General features: G+C 34.9%; 1 long non-coding RNA gene across 2 annotated transcripts in view; it reads right to left on the bottom strand.

The window, feature by feature from the left end:
• Positions 1 to 21,539, bottom strand: part of LOC118160546 — a 165,034-nt gene that overhangs the window by 10,980 nt on the left and 132,515 nt on the right. Inside the window, exons 3-4 of one of the 2 annotated variants that reach the window (XR_004747559.1) lie at positions 19,797 to 19,873; positions 4,082 to 4,557 (exon numbers count right to left, since the gene is read on the bottom strand). This is a non-coding gene — a long non-coding RNA (uncharacterized LOC118160546). Of the gene's footprint in view, positions 1 to 4,081; positions 4,558 to 19,796; positions 19,874 to 21,539 lie in introns of those variants that run through there. The other variant, XR_004747558.1, reaches the window with a different exon arrangement.

The following is a 21,539-nucleotide window of genomic DNA, read 5'->3' as shown; positions in this document are numbered from 1 at the left end:
TACAAACCTAGTTATGCTTCATTGCTTTGTAGTATGAGTAACAAGCAAGCTGTTTTACAAACTGTTTCATTTTTTTAGATTTCTGTTGATTTAAATTTAGAACATCAATACAGAACATCAATACTGCTTTTTATATGAAGTTTTTTACCTTGTATTTTCCAAAAAGATCTTTATGTTTTCAGTTCTTTTTGTTTGTTTGTTTGTTTGTTTTTTCCCCCAGCAGTGGTCAGGAGCATCCATCAGGCCAGGAATTCACACACACAAGATCTGTAAAGAGGCGAAGAAAATGCAAAGATTTGTTAACCAGCTCTCAAAGGTCAGCAATAAATACATATGTCTGTACTAAATATACAGATAATGTTAACAGGAGAGCAACAGGTGTGTTTGTATTTTTCTATTAGCTGAACTAATTTATAGGATTTCAGGAACATTTTCATTTTTACTTTATATCTCATGTCACCTAGATCTAAGAGCATTTTCAAATTATATTTTATCTTCTAAAAAAATAAACTGTAGATCTTCAGCTGGAAATGGGAATTTAACTTTGCCCAGTGAATTTGTACGGTACACTCTTTAGTAACAGTGGATGTCCCATTTCTCTCCAGAATCTTTTTCCATTATGAAGTGGTACAGAGAAGAGCATTGCTAGGGAAGACATTTTTTCCTGAAGTATTTGCTCTAGTTCTAAGAAGCTTAATGGCAAGAATATATCTGATTCCATTAATATCAGGTTTGGAAATTTTTAGATTTTTTTTTAATTAGAATTTTCTAATTTCCACCCTACAATATAATAATTTTAATAATAATCTTTGATTTTGTATTGTTTCCTTTTTCAGTGGTGACAGTCATTTCAATGATTTGATTTTCATCTTTCTTAGACAACATGTTGCTTTACAAATTTACTCTCACTGATACTAGAGAATTTCTAGATTTCCTAGGGCATCAATATGTTTGAATGGCACCTAAGCACAGATAATGAGTTTTTTATTCATAGCAGCCAAGGTCATTACAGGATACACTGCATTAGGTTATAGAATAAATATAAAATCAGACACAATGCATAACATTCTGAAATACACTCTTGGATGACTTACCTTATAGGAAGCATTAGAAATAATGGTACAAGAGCTGTCAGAACTAGCTCACATTTTGCACTTAAAGCAATGTGAAATATTAATACACAGGTCTTTTTCAACAACAGAGACTCTGCTCCACATTTTAAATCTAACAGTATTTGATTTGTGCAGTTTGAGTTTTCTGTGTAACTGTAGCTGAAACTGCAGAATATGTGAGAGTTAATGATACTCAAGAGGTTATTACTTGTATTTTCAAATTTTAAAAAGAAATAATATTAATTTTTCCTCTGCAATATGCCATACAAGTGACATATATATCATTATGCACCATATATTTCAATATTTGTAGTGCTTGTTTTTAAGATAAAAGGCTCTGTCATCTCACCCACATAACTTACTCAACAAACTTTATGAAAACACAGGCCTCCTGCCTGAGCTTGCTCAAATACTTTAGAAAAAGTCCATGGTGGAAATGTTAAAGTACTTAACATCTATGTTTCCAAGTATTAGTGGCTTAGACACAGCATTTAGGTTACACATCAATGGACATCAAATGATCGTTTCAGAACAGCAGCCACATATGCCAGTAGACTAGAAGAAAGCCTCCTAAACCAGACAGCAGAAAGTACTGTGAACAGGTCAATAGCATTTGGGTGTTTTCCTTTCTGGGTGGCTGGGAAGTACCAAGCAGGACTCATGGCTCCTCATGGTCACGGAGAGAACAAGACAGTTCAACAACTGGGCAGGCCTTACCAAAGGAGTGCTCTGCATTGTGACTTGATGGATCAGGGGGGTTGGTGTCCAGTTTTCTCATGCTCCTTGGTAACTGCTCTTACCATAAGGTAACATTCATTTTTTGGCTCTTCCTCTAGCACAATAAATATTTATTAGTCTATGCTGTGAGAGGTTCTGAGGATTATTATCATTATTATTTGTATTTAGAGACTCTAAAAACAAATAAATATATACCTAAGTTCCTTAAGTCCTTTTCTCCATTCCTTTTCTCCATTATACCTGAAAACTCTGAAGTGATGAAAGATTTAATGTTTTACTCAGCAAACTGTTCTAATAATTGATTTCCCAAAGTATTAAGAACTTAAGATTTCTATGTAGCTTGAGTTTGCTTTGCTTCCTTTTGCAATTATATGCTACCTTTGCTTTTGGGTAGGACATGCAAACTGCAATTTCTTCTCTGTAGGAAATGTCAACACAACCTTTGTCTTAAAAATTAAAGGCAAGAAATTCAAACATATAACACAAAGAAACAAAAATTTTGAGTCAGTTTAACATTAAATCTACATCTGCTAAAAATAGCGCTCACACATCAGTCTATAGAAGATGAAAAACAGTGTCAGAATAAAAATTTGGTTTTACAAATCCTGCTACCACATAGCAAATTTAATTTGTATGGAAACATGGAAAAGTAAAACCATTTTACATTCAGCAGAAAAATAAATGTGGTATTGTTATTATTTCTCATAAATGTTCTCTTAGCTTATATGATTGTTTTATTCTAGATGATGTACCTTGTTTTAATATACACAATTCAATTCAGAAATAACTACTAAATGAAACAGCAGATAAGTAAAATATAATTAGACTATGTCTAATACAGTTACATAGACTTTCCTGACTGATTGCTGTAATTATAGATTGCAGCCTAAAAACTCAGAACCAATTCTCCTGAAATCAATGTGCACAGTCATTCCTTCAGTTCAAATGTCTTAAAATAAGACAGATTTTGGAAATGCTGGAAATAAACAATAAAGAGAGGCAGCCAGGTCCTCACAGCTATACATCAATTACACTCGAGAAAGAGAGGCCAGTGAAAGACACTGCCAGGTGACAACAGGCTTTCTGCCACCCTAAGCAATGTGCTACCTACTTGCTTTTCATATTCTTCCCCTAACAAAAATCTGACTTTTTTGTAACATCCAGCCAAAGAGAAGCTTTTCCCTTCTTTTCTTATTTAAATATGTAAGTTAATACATTGCCCTTCTCACAGAATACAAAATAGCATAGATTTCCTTACATCTTACGCATTTCTTTACACCTGTGTGAAATGCTGCCATCTTCATTCCAGAGCATTTCCCACTACTTCGCAGAGGTGTATAAAGAAATAAAAAACAGGCCTGTAACACCAAACGCTGCAAAGTTAATGATGTTTTTGGAACTTTATTCTTTCATATTTCCTAATTTTGAGAGATAATTGGGCTACTAGAATATTGCAATACAGGGCGTTATTACTAAATTTTATTTAAGCCTGTTTTTCTATCCCAATTATAATTAGGAATAACAGCTAGACACAGTAGCTCTGATGAATTCCAGTGGTACTATTCTTCTTTTTTTTTTTTTTTTTTTTTTTTTTTTTATTATTTTTTTTTTTGAATTTGATAAATTTTAGCAGTCAGGGAAGTGAAAAACTACCTCCATTGGTTAAAGCCAAGAACAGTTCAGACACGCTAAATCAGGTTCTCCAAACAGCTGTGCCAATGTACCTCTGTCCAAAACTGCTAGTTGAGTTTTGGGTCTTTGCTGAACAGGCTGCCAGCTGCATGAAGTAATGCCAAAGTGTATGGAATACAAACAAACGTCTACTTGGATTTATACTTAGACCAGCAACCATAGTACATTTGTGTCCCAGGGTCAGATTTAAGCCTAGACCTCTACAAGTGTATCCTACTCTATTGACCAACTGTGCCATCTAGCTCTCTTTCAAGGTAATCCTATTATATAATGAATTATGATGAGAGATTTTAGCACTGCTGAATTTGAGTTAAATAATCCCTCTAAGCAGTTGGATACTAAATGGAAGTATTTCTGCTGTACTTGGGCCACGTCTGAAAACGACATTATTATTTTTTTTAAACAGATCATAATTCAACATCTTTACATAATTTTTACTAGCCAAGATTCATGCAAATCTTAAATATTTATTCATAAAATTCCCTAAATAAATTCATTAAGGTCTCAGAAAAGTTAATAAAAGTGAAAAGCAAAATTGTGTTAATTGTGTTAACAAGATATGGACTTATTTCAAATTTTATACACTGGAAAGTCTTTCCTTTAGATTCTTAACTCTTAATGATCATTTAAACACCAAGTTTCCACTATCAGCATTTCAGAGGTGACACCAAAAAACATTTATCACCAGAAATGCTTCAGCCATCACCTAATACTAGTACCTCAAGGAAAAAAAATAAATAAAATAAAAAAAAAAAATCCTCCCAGGTTATTTAATAGGAAACACTTCAAAAGGCCTTGAAACCAATTCAACCAAAAAGAGAAAGGAGAAAATTACAGCATTAACATGAAAATGTTACAAGTGCAAGACACACAATTATGGTAATTTAGAGGAATAAAAGGAGTTGAGGTTCCTTCTGAGACAAGGACTTAGAGGTGAATCCTTTACACAGCCAGGAGGCTCGCACTTGATAAGCAGTCCCCACCGGAGGCTCTAGATTAGGTGTTCTCTCAAGAGCTGTTTGTCAATTGAGAAAAGTAAAAGGGAAAAAAATATTAATTGCAAAACATAGCTTATTAAATAAGGCAAAGAATGGCTCAGCATGGAATGACCAGTTTCTGAGAGACTAACTCTGCAATATTACAGTCCTAGCCAAAGAAGTGCAAAGGGTAACAAGATGTAGTCTTTAGAACAAGGAGGTCAAACACAGCAGGACAATAGCTGCTAAGCAGTGGGAATGAGGTTGCCTTTGGATGTGCTAAGGCAGCTTCTCCTTGCCTATCCCTAGTCAGTCCTGCAGAAACGGAAACATACAGGCATACGTACATATGTGCTTGAAGATGCAATGGACCTTCAGGTACTCCCACCACAATGGAGGATTGGGTACTAATGGGTTACTAGCCTGAGCTGGTAGGCTTTCTTACAGGAAGAAACAAATACCGATGCACTCCTGTGCATACCTGTGAATATGTGTGCAAATGCACACACAAAGAATTGGATGTGGAATTAAGTAAACTAACAATTATATATAAAACACTATTTCTGTCTGATTTCTTCCATCTTATTTCTATCCTTCAGGCTTACAGAAGGATAAGGTACAAATTAAGCACTGACCCTACCATTTGAGAAGTGCTCTTTTCCAGCCAGCAAATCCCGGTGTGCAGTCAGGCTAAAACTGCCTGCTCCAACAAATGCCTCTAACTGCCAGGGACATCAAGAGAAATTATGGATCACAATTCTGGGATTTCCTTTAAAGAGGCCTCTCATTAATAAATAAAACCAGAAAAAAAAAGAAAAAAGAAAAAAGAAAAAAAAAAAATGAACTCCAATGTGTATGTACAGTTCTGGGAGGCTAGGGATGAAAAATTAAAGTACAGCAAGCTTTTGGCCACTCACCAAGTCTACACCTCATTGACACACTGCAGCCTTAGTACAGGTGTGCTAACTGGGAGCCACCAGCAAGCTATGGTGCTCTTGTCATGAACTTCTTCACCTACCTTAAACAACCTGAGAAAAGCTTTGCTGTTTTTCATGTCACTTGGGAGTTTTCTTTACACCAGTGGGTATCTCAGCTGGAGAGTTAGAACAAGTATTTCAGCTCACCTTTACGCAGCACAGTGAACGTGACCTGGGACCTAACGTTCTCAAAACACTATTTATTTCTCTAAAATAAAATATTATAAGTGGAAGAACCAAAACATTAAGGAGTGGCTAAAGCCTCAGGATAGTATTGAAACTCTAAGTTAGAAGTCAAATGCTGATTATCTTTTGCACTGGGTAATTTTTTCCCTTGAATGAACCCAAGGGAGAAAATGGAATTCTCCAATATAATCAAAAGATATCCACATCAAAGATGACTAGATTTTGAGCTCTCAAAGGAACCAGAGAGGTATCCCCTTTGTAGTCAGGCAACATGTACGCCAAATTATATGTAAACTGTGAGAAAAATATGAAGTGATATAAATTCAAGCTACATGGATAAATACTAGAAATACAGAAAAACAACATGAAAGTAAGTTTGTGTTTTAATTGGCCTCTGACAAATTGCCCTTCTATCGCTGTCTTATTTCAATGTGAATTACTTTAGTTTTCAAAGGGAAGAATAGGGGATAAGGATATTTGTCTAACACCCTACTCCAATGAGGGCCATTTCAACATCAGAAACTGCTGGTCTCAGCAGAGAAAAAAGGCCACTGATTTCCTTACATAGATGTGTGAAGTGAGAATAACTCACGTATAAAGACAGCTACAGGTAAGGATCCTCAAGCCAGTCCTACCTGCTAGGATTAAACCTATTGAGCAGTTGATATGTGTCTTGAATAAATGAACCAAAAATATTTTGCTCTTGTTGAAATACTTACCATAAGCATATCAGAAATCTATGTGAGAGAAACAATGCAGAGGTGTTTTGAGAATGATATTATAAAATGAACAAAAGTTAGCAAAAAAAATACTCTTCATTCATCTTACATTCTAACTTCCCTATTTGCCAGGAAGGTTAAGTTGACAAGTGAAATTAAAAGAAAGTTATGAAAGTTTTGCCTTACAGGAAACAAAAAAAAAAATGAATTTTGGATTTTAGATCATTACAATATCAAAAATCAGAATTTACTTAGGGTTTATTTTCTTCTAGGTCAAAGCTGGTCCAATTTCCATAATTTTAGGCACCTTTTTTTACCTAAAATTGCTAGACTCCATATGGAATGAGAACATACAGTATCCTGTGCTTGCAGTGTTCAAAAACTGATGAAAAAAAATGTGATCACAAAATATTTCATCTTTTCAGCAAATATTTCATTTTTTCAAAGACAAGATTTACAGCAAAACAATTCCAAATCATGATTATTCCAAATCCTGTTTATGTTCATTATTTATTCCAAATCATGTTTACGTTCAGACATACATGTAATTTTGATAGTCACAAAAAATAATTTAAATATACACACAAGTCTAACAAAAAGAATCTGTCTCATGGGGTTCATTGTTTAACATCTCAGCGCGTAAAAAAAATGCAACTTAAGTCACTGAAACAGTCCTCTATTTACCAAAACATGACAAAAGTTGTACAGGTATATTTTGAAAAAAAAAATAAGTTTTAGAAAGTGCACTATTGGTTTGGACCAAAGTAGGACAGCAGTAACCTTTATTACATTGTCCAGCTGTTATAGATTAGAGTTATCTAGACACAAATTGAATCTAAGGATAGAATGTTTGGAGATAACAGTACACGTTGTACATGTTTTACAGAATAATCTACTCAATGAATGGTATTTATGAGATTTTCAAATCCTGAAAATTTTCTAGTGAAAACTAGCTTCCTCTAAAGCAAGAATAATACCGCACTGATGTGTATTTCCAGCTTTCAAATATCTACTGTTTAATTAGTTATAACAACAACAACAAAAAAAAAACATTTTTTCAATTACAAGATATTTAGGCTGCAAGTCAGATATTCTGATAAAAATAATCTAGAAAAGAGAGAAACAAAATTTCACCTTGCTATAACAAAGGCACAAACACACACACAAAAGGAATAATAATTTATTTATTTTTTTTAATTTATTCACTCAAAATATTTGATGAAGTCAAATCAGATTTAAAAAAAAAAAATGTCACCTAGTGTAGAAGCTAAATACTAGTGGAAGAGAGCACATTTGAATCATACAGGTGGCAGAGGAAAGAGAAAACATCAGCATTTTCTCTTTATCTTTAGGTACCACACAGAGGAAATAAAAACAAGTTAAGGACTATTGGCATAGGTTAGAAAGGAAACGAATGAAACAAACAACTAAAACATTTTTTTTTTTTTTCTGAATCAGCTCAGTGCATACAGATATTCATACATTAAATATGGGCTATTGGTATCAATGATTCACAAACCACTGCCAAGAGATAAACAGAATTTTATTATAAATGCTTACCTATTTTACCTGAAGTCTCCCAGAATTTCCTCCACCAATAATAGTCATGTTACTCAAACAGCCAAGAATTAATAAAATTAGAGAACAAACAAAAGAAGAACCGTAACACCCAAGCAGCCTGAAAAACATTCACTTTTCTCTCTACTTTGAAATTTACACTGGCCTGAAGCCCAGAAACAGCAATATGCAATCCAGCACCTGTGACAAGTCTAAGACTGATGTCTTTTGACCTGTCAGAAGAGAAAGGGAAGCCTATAATGATTAGAAGAAGATCAAGAGCTTTCTAATAGAAACAGGCCTATTTTATCTGTTCAAAATACTAGTGTTTAATGGTACTATGTGTGTGTGTGTGGAGGGGGGGGTTGTACACATAGTAATTTTTTTTCTCTTAGACATCATTATTCAGAACATTCAGAACCTACAAAGAACAGATTGATTAAAGCAAACACACACCAAAAACAAACAAACAAAAACACACCAAAACAAACAAATCAAAACAAAATGCAAAACAACAACAACAGGAAAAAAATATCAATTCTTAGGGATTAGCCCTGCACTTACAAAACTTAACAGCATGAACTTCATTCACAGTGCTGAAAAAAACACTGGAGTAGTGATACAATAACTGAAGATTTACTTTATTTATTTGCCTTTCACAAGTGTGACACAGAAAGAGATAAAAAATGTTTGTTCGCTCCTTCTTGCAATGACACACATAACTCACTCCTCACTGTGCACTCAGAGCATTTAGCTTTTTTCTTAGGGTGGACAAACACAAAGCTAAATCCTAAGTGGGAGATGGTACAGAAACATTTATGCTCTAAGCGTTTATGCAAAAGAGCAACACAGAGGCTTAGAAACACTGAATATTAGGTAAACTACAAAGTGGAATACTGTTTGCATCTATGTTAACACCTTTGACCAGAAACTACGTGATGTGGTACAATGAAGTGCTATTTTGTTCCCTCCTTTACTGTAGCAGCAAAAGTTTACATCTAGGAGAAAGAACAGTGGTTTAGCTTTAGACTGAAATTTCATGAGTGCTGCATAGGACTATATTAATAATACAAAAATCCCAGATCAGAGTAACAAACATGGTGCCTATCTTATCAAAAACTTTCATTTCAGAAAAATCCAGAACGTAATGTGTTAATCATTGAATAGGTGAAGTTCATCCTAGCCATTTGTTTTCAAGAGTCCTCTTTCAAGGACTCTTTAAGATACTTCAATGAAAACAATTCAAATATTTTAGATAATGGGTAGACCCATTATCTAAATAAACTTTAAATGAAAAAAAAAATCACAAAGGAGTATTATTTAATCAGAACAAGAAAAACAGGTATGTGTCATCACCTATGAATAATGATTATACGGTTAATAAAATTACAGAACTGTCTGTAAGCATTATAAATATTTTCATAATTAAACAGCAGTCAATGATGCCCAATAGTATTAAGAAAGAAAGTGGAGAGAAATGGTCAAGTTATTTTCAAACTGTTTAATATGCAAACATAAGCGATAGTTCGTAAAACACTTGAAATAAAAGTTTTGACTTTTTTTTTTTTTTTCAAAACTAGTCATATCAACTGCTTATACCCAGATATTATGCTGCAACTTTAACACTCTTTTTGGAAAACTAAGATTCAAAACATAAGAAAAACAATAAAGAAAGCTTTCGTTTATTCCCAAATGCATATCTGTTGCGCTCCAATCAACCCATTCACACATGAACATGATAGACCATTACAGCATTTAAGAATATGAATAGATGTTCAAATATCCATGTACTTTTTTGAGTAAATTTACAGATCAGAATATGGATTTAGATGTTTTTAAGTTTATTATTATTATTATTTATTTATTTATTTATTTCCTTTTTGGGGGGTGGTGGTGATATTTTATCTGATTGCTAAAAGATAGCTAAAACTGTTACTTGCTGTCATGTGCTCATGGTTATACTTCTAATTTCATCTTCTACTTTGTTCTGACACTTTGAAAAGTAGCTACAGTGTGTACTCTTTATGTTTCACTTCACTCCCTGGTAAATTGGTTGCAATATTGTCTATACAAGACAGATTTTTTTTTGTAAAGCTTAATTAATTATTTATAAGATACTTTGAGGTGTTCAGAAGAACAGCATATAGCAAATGAAAAGAAAGTGGAAGGTATCCAAGGATACAAGTGCTTTGAAGGACCACAGGTCTTTTTAAGGGTTGCAAAGAACCCTTAATAGATGGCAACATTTCATTTCCAAGGACTCTGAGGATACAGTCCATATTTTGATGTAGAAATGTCTGTGATCTAGGTGTAGTTGTGTTTTCTGATTTGTTGGCATTTGTTTAACTCCAATTTTACCAAACACTTAAGACCTGGTGTTCCAGACCAGAATTTTTAAAGGAAGTGTATTCATAATACAATATTTGTATTCTCAATGTCATTCTTTACCATTGCAATAAAAAATTGCCACAGCTTTTCTTTTTCCATTTTCTCTCTATAAAAAATACTTAAAATTCCATTTTTTTCCCCATATTTCTTATTCAACATTGTTTACTTACTGTGATTTAGTAACAGCTCTGAAGTTGTAAACCATTTTTACATCATTATGTAAAGCAGACAGAACTGAGATACTGAGTAATCCAGAAAAACAAAAGGATTTCACTTGCATTAATCTATTCAAAAATTTTCCAACTGTAACAGGAAATTATAAGAATAATCTGGGATGAAAACAGAGCTGAATTAGAAATTATCCTCAAAATGGAGAATTATTAACTGTTTTTCTCATTATCTATAAGACATATAAAGTTTTATGAATATTGCTTGTGTGCAAGTAATTTCTGAAAATGGAACCTAGACATACTTGAAATTTCTGCTACAAATATTTTCTACTTCTCTCTTCTTCTGTCATATTAATTCCAAGTAACATTCAGTGCACACATCTAACACAAAATTAGGTAATGTAGTATCCATCTAGCAGAGCTCCAAGCTTACTTTTAAACTAATTGAGGCAACCACTAATGCTATGCAAGGAGCGCAGATTGGATCACAGTTTCTTGAAATGTACATTTAATTTGCACTTCTAGTTCATGACTCCTAAGACACTGCAATAATGTATCTTTAAAAGGAGATTGTCCTATTTTATTTGCATGATCTATAAAATCAGGAATATGGTACAAAGTCATGTAATTACATTTATTTTTTTCTTTTCTTTTTGAGATGGCAACACTTTGCAACAATCAGTTGTCAATGTCTTGATTGTTTCCTATTCTTTTGCTAGTAAAAGTCATATTTAATAAAGTGTGAGAAAGGAAAGAACAAGTGATTTTGTACTAATCAGTTGTCAAGGACTTTTCTTTTTTTCCCTATTTACACATAAACTAAACTTGAATGTTTTTGTAAAAAAGGTAAAGCAAATGTGATTTCTTGCAGTGATCACCTGACAGCATTCTCATTATTTCTAGCGCTGTAAGACTTAGCTATTTTCCTTGTTTTGGAGCCTGACATTTAAAAGAAAACCTGTTAGCTTATAGCTGGCTGGGGCCTGAATATTACATAGCTTTGTCCAGGAAGAGTCGTCCTTGTCCTTTGCTCACCAGCAGCGAGGCCAGGCACAAGTGCCCTTCTCCTGAGCCAAGAGGCTGCTCATTCTTTGTTACCACAACAAGCAAGGCCAAGGTTTTGTTTGCTCTTAGCATACCCTGCTACCTTATTTGGATAAAAGTGAAATGTTGAAAGCAGGGAGGCAAGTTGTTGCAAGAAGGTGGAAGCTTTTGGAGGAAAAGGGATTCATCTCCTTTTATCGTGGAGCAATTGATCTTGCAGGGGTTGGGAAAATCTTCTGGAGGTACCAAAAAAGCTTGCAAAGGAGGGGGCAGCACTAGTAATCAAAGAGAAGAGTAGGGGTCTACAGGGAGATGCTGGGAACAGTCATGAGCCAGCCCTCAGAACCAAGGTGAGGAGAAAAACTTCTCTTAAGGATGTGGAGAAGGATGACATAGCTCTGAGCTACTAAAAATTACTGCCAGTCTGAGAGTAAAATGCCTCACGCCTACAAACACACAGTGGACGGGGACAGATAAAATGAAGTTACGGGTCTGCCTCTGTGCAAAACATTACCATGTCACAGTTTATCTTCTAATTTACACAGACTCACAATGTTCTGGGAAGACTGTAAGGAGATAGGGTAGGCAGATCCACCTGAATGCTCTGGTTATCAAATTCTCTCTCCAAAGGGGAGTGCAAAGGAGTTAGGGAACATAATCCACATCTTTACTCGCTCCAGCCATGCCACCTCCAGTTCACTGGGCTTTGCAATTTGAAGGTGCAAAGAGTAAATAGATAATCTGAAACATTTTGGAAGAGGAAAGACACAGAAGGTGCACAAGCTGAAACTAGTGCATCTTTTTCAATATTATGACCCATATGTGCAAGGTTTTGGTACTTCCATGTTTGTTGAAACTCAAAGGAGAAAGGCACTTGGAAAATTTGAAAATACATGAAAGTTGTTTTTCTGCCTGTGTGATTTTGTTTGTTTGAAGGTTTGAACCTACTGCCTTAGGTTCAGCTCACCTCTTATTTCCCTCATCCTCCTCGTTTGCTTTCATACTGCATAGGAAAAAAGCTCTATAGAAAAAAAAAAAAAAAAAAAAAGCTAAAAAGAAAATGTCATCTTCAGTTTAATGCTTTTGTAAACCAAACACCTTATTTAAAAATAATTAAAAAATAAAAAACATCTCACTAGTGCTAGCAGTGTTTTCCATGTATGAACACATTAACAGTAAGAGTCTCATCCCAAATTCCTAATTGAAAAATTATCCGTCTACTAACAGTATTCAATAGATAGCTTAGAAATACGAGACTAAAGAAAGATTCATTTCTGTAAATGTCTGTACCATTCTCTGATTTTGCATTTGACATTAATTTTCAAATTGTTAATTTTTCTATTTTCTCTATCAACCCCGCATCAGATTTTTGATCATTTTTTTTTTAATTTACCCAAAGTGTCTACTGTTGTGATCAGACTTTTGAACAAGACTGTTGTTTTCTGTTTGTTGGAAATCAACCAAGCCTTTCTAAATGTGTCAATTACTGTCTGCATATCTGTCTACAGTACTAACTAGTTCATTACTGGTTACCACACTAAGACTTATTTTTAGACATTAGTTTGAAACATTTGCACTGATCAACTTTAGAACTAATATTAGTCACATAAAACAGTCTTGGCCCCTAATAGTAATCCTTTTCTTTTTCCTGTTCTAATCCTGTTCTTTTTGCCCCTGATTAAGCACAAGGTTATACTGTCCTTACATTTTTTCTAAGTCTCTTACTTCAGAACGTCCCTCAGAAATTTTTGAATTTCCATCAAGGACTTTCAGTGGTTGTTCACACTGCCCTAAAGTTATCAAAATGCCAGTTTGTTACCTTAGAGCTCCTTGTGTACTTTTCTATGAGCAGGAGTTGTTGCACCCACCTGAATTTCTAGCTGGTAATTGATTTGAACAGTTTTAATAAATGTAAGGCAGAAGACAGACACAGGACTATGGACCAGATTACCTCGAGGTCATGCAGAGTGGAGTCTGTGTCTTACCACCCTCCTGCCTCACTGTGGTGAATAAAAGGAGTATGGAAAACAGAAAATTAGAATATGCCCACTGAATACACTCAGGATTCTTCAGTTCAATGTTCTAACACGGGAAAGTATTTGCAGTATCCAGACTAAAATTTTCCTTGCCATTTTCTACCAAAGCATTTTCAAAGCCAGCAGAATATACTTTCACTGAAGGACTCTGAAAGAGATATAGCATTTTGCGTCTTACCCGTGTCAGATCATATTCTTCAAAGAAAATGTATGGCTCTAAATGATAAACAAGCTGGGTTACAGCCAGGTGTTCACTGTAACAACCAGTACAGGCTAATAGGATCACAAAGCTGAGATTCTTGGATAACACAGACTGCATCATTTTCTAGATGTGGTGTCTGATTTGACTGTAGTGTCTAGTCTTTCTTCTGCCCTTCCTGGATAGCTTCTGCCTGCATCTCACTAGTAATGGCAACTAGAAGCCACACTAATTTCTTCAATAATTAATTGCCCTCACTTCACAAAACTGAAGGACTGTGTGGCATGATTGACTTCATGTTGCGCAAAATTAAATTTTAAAAATCTCCACAGAGATGAATAGTGTCTTATGCCATTGAATGAACAGTCTTTTTAGCTTGATTTCCTAGGAAAACAAGATTTCTTTGATGAAGATGTTTGCATTTCTCTCTTTCACCTCTGGGATATACAAGTGTCTGTTTGTCCTTCGATCCATCACTCTAACTTTGAGCTCGTTGGCTAATTTTAACCAAGTTTGACAGAGTAGGACCGATCTCCCAGATCTGCTGGTTTCATTAAAACAGTGAAGGAAAAAGACTTAATTAGTTCCTCCTGACAAGAAAAAGACTGAAGAATATGCCTGGTTTTGATTTGGTTATAAAGAATCGAGACCTGAATGAAACATTAAGAATGCCTTGTCTTTGGCACATGAAACTTCTCACTTCTCCAGGCAGAAGAGAAACGGGCATTAGCTTAATTTGTTCTATATGTTCTATATGTTGACATAGAAGATACTGTAAGATCACTAGTAGGATTTCTTTTAAAAAACACACAAAACAAAACAAATACAGGTTATTGCCAAAAAGGTAAGTGATGTAAATAAAAACATATTTTTATCCTTCTCTTTTCACACAGATTACCTTCACATGGGCATCAAAATAATTCTGCTTTTCAATTTGAAAACTATATTTGTATGCATATGCATTATTTCTGGTTCCTACAGTAATCATATGGAAGAAAGGCTACTAGCAATGTTAGAAAGGAAAGGTAAGGTGCCACATTCTTCCTCCAAGGCACAAAATATATGACAAGAAGACGTGACTAGCTGGAGGAACATGGCACTGGCATGTGATGCACACTGGTCCCAAACTGTTAGCATTGAGTAACATATGGCATTATGTTGCACACTTTTGCTTCTTTCCATTCATAGGCAAGGATGTTGCCAGACCTAACATTTTGTTATGAGTTTTGCTCTTTATTTCTGTATTGTTGTTAGACAGTTTCTAAGATATCTTTCTAACTGCTCTCTGTTCTTAAATACAATTGGCTTCATATCCACCCCATCTGCTCTTCCTGTCTGCATTCCTTAGTGTGCAATTCCTAACCATTCAGTAATTCGATCACTCCTATTTGCAAATTGCCTATTGCCTATATGCCTATTTGCCATGGTGTACAGGTTTATTGGCATGATAATGACAAATGCTGAGAACGTTACAGTATCTCTTTATTCTCATCTCTATCCTCAAAATGTTTTCTGACTACACAATTCATTGGCTATATGAGCATTGATAAGTATGTATACAAATGATCTATTTGTGCATTGAGGACCCCACTGTGCACTTTCAGCACATTTCATACTTGAACACAATTTTTAAAATGCTTGTAGACTGTATTCCTCGTGAATATGTGTTTATCACTCCTTCATTCATTGTGTACCTTTTTGAGTTCTGAAAAAAATCTACTGCATAAATGTTAAGGTTCACTCTGTTACAACTGTGATTATAAAAAGGTGAACACAAGTCTAGAACTCTCAAAAAATGAAAAGGCATTTCCAAAGCCAAATTAAAATGTGCATGCATTTATGAATAATAAAATCTTCATAACTGCAGTGACTTTTTCCAGTGCATTTGTCACAGTAGTGTGAAGACCCAATCGTACATGCTGGTTCTTCAGCCCACTCAGAGAACAGTTCATTTAACTGACTGGCAATCAAACAGAAACAGTTTTTTATTCTGAGTCTTATGAAGAAAACAAAATTAATTTCATAAAGAATATATTATTTATGAAACCAAGCAATATTATTCACTGAAATGAATATTAAAGTTTTTTTTTAAGAATGTTCCAGATAACACAGACAAAACCAAGGTATACAAATTACCTAACTGTGTACTGGCTTATCGTTGATGCATATTTTTCAGTGATGACTAAACTAGTTTCTATTTACTTTGACATAAATCTGTGTTGAAGTTAGGGCAACTTGAACAATGTTAATTAACTCACATCATATACATGGTTGCTTCATTCTGAACAGCTCCTCTACTTGAGTGAGAACTCTTATCTATTTTCTAGTAATGCAATACTTTTTTCCTGAAAAAGTATTTCCTTCCTTTTATAATTTTTCTTAAAATATATTTATCTGAAATCAAACTGTATCATCACAACAGAAATATTCCTAATATGGGCAATCAGAACATATTTAGAAGTCCTGTGAAATGGCATTACTTTGAAGAGTCTTCTCTGTGATTTAGAAGTTATACAGCATGTTATATAGCACCACGCCCACTAATTACTTTTCAAAGAGTGTCTACATTTTTTTCAGCAGTTCTGATTTGATTCAGTCCTTTCCTGACTGGCTTCAGTCTTGTTTAAAATTCTACTGCCTACGCAGCACCTCCATCTTACCCTACCTACTTTCCTTTTTGTCCATTTCTTATTTTCATTTCACCTGTTTCATTTTATATTTCCTCGCTTTTCTATTTTCTGCTCTCTGAATTTCCAAGCTACGTGTAGTGTACTGTGCTATGTATGCAGTACACTCTTCTCCCCTACATTATGTATGCCTTGTCTGCTTTCTGTTTTCATTGTAAAATTTCCAGGGTGGATACTATCTATGTCTCTGTTTTTTTTTGTTTGTTTGTTTGTTTTTTTTTTGTAAGAGCATTCCTCTTGTCAATCAGTCCTCATACGTAAACATAACTGAACTTGATAAATAATTTCTCTAAAAACACATGAAACAGATCTTCCATCTTTCACAAAAAAAATAAAAATAATAATAATAATAATAATAACAAAAACTGATATTATACATGAATAAAATCAAGACATTTCTTTTGAATGGGGCAAGATGGTGAGGAAAATAGATGAATGACAAAGTTCCCCCAGGATTCTATTATCTAAATTATCTGGGTGAAGCTGACCATGTGTTTGTAGGGGAAAATGGATGACAGAATCTCTTGAGATGCCTATCAGCTATATTTTCTATTATTTTAGGCAGGGGACTTTTCTCATTTAAATATAGGCCGTCCTCTTTTCTGTAATGAAGCCTTAGCAGGCTATAAGGTTTTGTAACTGAAATAATATTAAGGAAAAGTTACAAATAAATATATTTTGAATAATGTGTTGATTTTCCATCAGAGTTCAGAAAAACAGCAGCATGGGGGCTTTTGTTGTCATTTGTTTTTGCTTGTTTGTTTGTTTTTAATCACTCGATCCTGAATAAGCTGGTATGTCTCAGATGATTCAGTCCCTGTATTCATTACTCCAGTGCAGGAAAAAGTTAAAGGTGTAACATGGTTCCATATGCACTGTAAATCAACACTTACTTAAATAGTACTATAATGTCATCAAATGGACATATTAAGTCCTACAGCATCTCCCTTCTTTGCTTTTTAGTAGCTTGCTGATGCATGTCATAAACAATATTTGAGAATCATGTGCCTTCCCTTTATAGGAAAAATATGCAGAATGGGCTAAAACATTCAATAATGCATTACAAAACTGTGCTGCCTAAGTAAATTTGTATTATACTATCTGGCCATAAGAAAAAAATGTTAGGCATAATAAGTCATTGAAATGACTACAAATATCTATAGAAAAGAACAATGTTAACTCTGCCTGCTCTACAAGAATTATTAGAATTCTATTATATTATTAACATCCATCAAAGTTAACTGTGAGGCAACTGTATTTTCATTTTTGATTTTAAGGAGTACTATTTTTTTTAATAAAATTGACAATTCAAACAATTGCATCTGAAAAAAAAATAATCACATTTTCACTAACAACAAAAAAGAACATTACAATGCTCTGAAAAATTGGCGTAGTGGAAAATATGGAAAATCTTTTGGCTGCTGACAAACCTTTCTGACAGGTATGGATCAGCAGCTATACCAATTTCTGGTGATTGCTGTGTGAAGTGTAAGGGAAGGCTGGTGGTCTTCATTACACTTCCTCTCTAATAACAACCTCTACATTGCCAATTACCCATCTGACCATTGCATATCGCAACCTCCCCAAACCCAGCACTACATGCTTTTCTTCTGCTGACTCCTTTCACTGTCCTTCTTAAATCCCAGCAAATAAATTCAACTCCTCATCCACATGAAGCACACACCCTGTAGATTTACTCTCCTAGTATAGTTTGTTCTGGACCTCATCCCAAACCGCATGGGAAGGCATGCTTTCAGGCTTCACCATTAAATAGCATATGCAACTTGCAACTCAGCTTATATCTCTTGTTAGTACAGAGGTAGGTCCTAATTCTACTGCCCCTCCTCAATGTTCTCTTTATGCAACAGCTTCAGGGCTTGAAGTCTTGGTGAAGTCTGGACTGCCACTGATGGCCGGTGGCGTGGGCAATCACACAGCACGGAAGTTGCTGTGTGGCCTACTGAGCAGCATGGACTAACTATAAAAAGCTGACCTACAAATGAAAGAGTAATACTCAATGAACTTTGAACCTAAAGAAATACAGAAAGAAACTTCTGGAACAAGAATAAAATTGCAATCAGAAAATAAGCTCTGGACGGAGAAGGATTATTAAAATCCAAATCATATATAGTATTGCTCACGTAACAGTAGTAAATGACAGCAGGATACTGAAGCCATAAAGGTCTGAATTTCCATTTATATGTGATTATAAATATACATCAGCATGATCTGAGTTTAGACTCCTGCCTTTGCCAACGCTATGTTCCCCAGCATGCTTCAGCTGGTATAACCTTTTCTCCTCCATTCAGCTTCCTCTTTTTCTTCTCTCTTTCTCCCTGGGACACCAAATGTAGTTTACAGGCTATTAACAGCGTTCAGACTTGGTTGTTCTCCATGTCTGTTTACGGTGACTTGTGATTTCAAGCAAAAACAATGGTAAACCTGGTCACAGCAGAACTCATGTAACCCACTCATTTTCTCCCTCCCCCATATGCTGATGCAATCCTATCTCATGGCCAGGAGCAATTTAACCTAAGCACTTCTGATTCTCACAGCATGTCAGCAGTGCCAGATAGGTGTCTACTGGCATTTTAGCACCCTGGCATTTTAGCACACAGGGACTAAATCTCCCCCAAATTTGAGACAGTAATTATTCACAGACAACAAAACAAGCAAAACAAGTTGTGCAATTCCCCCTCACTCCCCCCCAATCCATGAAAACTGTGTTAGTTATGTTCAACTTATTAATGTCATTGCGTGCAAAAATCACATTTAAATGAAAAGAGAAATATGGGCACAGGAGCCAAGACAGCCCCACAGCTTCATGACCCTAACAACATCTCCAGATGCACCTCTGTTGCTTGCCAGTAGTGAAACTGCAAAAGGAGCCAGCAGAGGTGACACCAAGGAGTTAGCAACAGACCCGCATGCTGCTGCTAGAACAAGCATTTCAGAGTTTGGCATCTGGTCCCTACTTTTGCCAAGTATGCCCTGTTTGTTTCCACAGCTGTTAAATGTGTTTGCTCAGAAAGGAAAAAGAAGAAAGAAGAAAGAGCAGCGAGAGATATACTGGTGACTGCAGGAAGAAATATGAAGCCAACATGCAATTTACTCCCAGATAACAGTTTTCTTTAGAAAATGTATTGCTAGCTATTAGGACAAGTCTGAGATATTCTTAGATGAAATTCATGCATAAATTCATATGGCATATTTATGTTTATATCTTCAAAACACTGTGGGCAATTATCACAGGGTTAACAAATACATTTGCTGTAAACAACTTTTCCCCATTTACTATATATGTTTTAAATTACCTTGTAATAATCTGTTCCATCCAGCAGAGAAAATTATTTTAGGCAAACTCAAATCTGCAATAGTGGTTCCAATTTACCTGAAAGTAAAGGAATACAAAATTAAATAACGTAAAGTTACATAACTTCTTACAAATACTCATGAAGCACTTGGCATAAGTGTATTTCATAAAACAAAATAGTGATTAAAAAATTAAAATCACAATTTACACTCCTGAATAAATTTAAAGAACCTTATTTTGAGACAGCAGCTCTGTTTTTCTAAAGCTTAACTCATTTTAAGTCAAAAGATTTGAAATTAAAATCTTAAATTAAAAAAAATAAAGAATTTCATTTAAGTGAATTAAGGACCTCTAAAAAAATAGTCTTCCATAAGAACAAGCAGGGTAAGTACATCATTTCAGATTGCAACACATGCCAGATTCAGTTTCTGGCTAAACCATATCAATTTCTTTGCTTTCAGCAATGTTTTAGTCTTCACAGGGAAGTAATTTATGGTCTGATTAGCACAGCTGACTTTATTTTACACTTATGAAAGCAAGTCTTGTTAATATATTTAAACAGATTTTATATTCAGGTAAAATCAGGCCTCTGGATGTACGTAAACACCAATTTACTCAAATGCAGTTCCTCTTAGGTGAGATATACAGATCCTTTGAAACACAAATGTGAGCTAAAACCTGGTCTCTCATGCTAAGACATTAATTTAGAGCTGTGACAAAATCAACTATATGGATTCATTTTAATGACAGTCATTTCACTGAGAAAGCTCTGGCAAAATAGCTGTCAAGATATCTGTAGGATACCTTGACCTTGGGCCTATCGAGCCCTTCACATGGATGCAGTAAGACAACTTCACGGGGCAACTCAAGTTCTCTGTTAACTTCAAGACAACGGATACAGGTTCCTGTTATCTCCCTTAAACTTTACAGTAGAAAATGTTATACCATCAGGCTTACATGATACCAGCACAAACTAAAGAGTTGATGCCATTTTAACTAGTGTATCTGGTTCTGACCAGTATCTGGTGTATCTGGTTCAGACCAGTTCTGACCAGCAGTGATCTGTCTTCACCAGTGAACCTAAAATTGTCATCCCTGACAAGTCCTGAATCCACAAAGACAAATTTGGAGAGATCCCAGAAGGTGGTGGCTGAAAATTGACCAGAGCACTGTCAGAAGTGATTACAAAAAGCTCCATGCTACAAACTGTAACAGAGAAATCCAGACCATTAGAATTGCAATGAAGAATCTAAAGAATATTCAGCAATAAGCAAGAGACTAAACTGAATGTATTCAGCTCAACTGGTATAATGTTTTCCTCTCTTTCAGCTCAAATGATATGGCCAGTAATTGTTTTTTACCTAAGACTGTAACATGCATAAGATGATCTGGTTGTCCACAATTCACCCCCTTTACAGAGGAGTTGATAGTGGTAAATAATAATCATGTAGCATGCGAGACAATAAATCTACTCAGTAACTATGGCCTGGGGAAATGAAGGAAGACCAAATTTGCACAATCAGAAATAGGTACTGGTATGCAAACCTTGAACTGTTAAGTATTTTGTGCCAATTGTACTATAAGGATGCTTTGTGATACTGGGGAGGGTTCTAGGTTAAATGGACAATTTAGATACTTAAGGCAAAAGAAAATCTGACTGGCTTCACGGTTTTTCCTCACATAACAATGATTTGGAACAATGATCATGATACAATTCTTATTGTTCAAGAGAGTCCACAGTAGG

Source organism: Oxyura jamaicensis, chromosome 1, assembly GCF_011077185.1.
Source record: "Oxyura jamaicensis isolate SHBP4307 breed ruddy duck chromosome 1, BPBGC_Ojam_1.0, whole genome shotgun sequence".
NCBI lineage: Eukaryota > Metazoa > Chordata > Aves > Anseriformes > Anatidae > Oxyura > Oxyura jamaicensis.
Note: the sequence above shows the minus strand (reverse complement) of the source record. Positions and strands in the feature narration are given on the sequence as shown.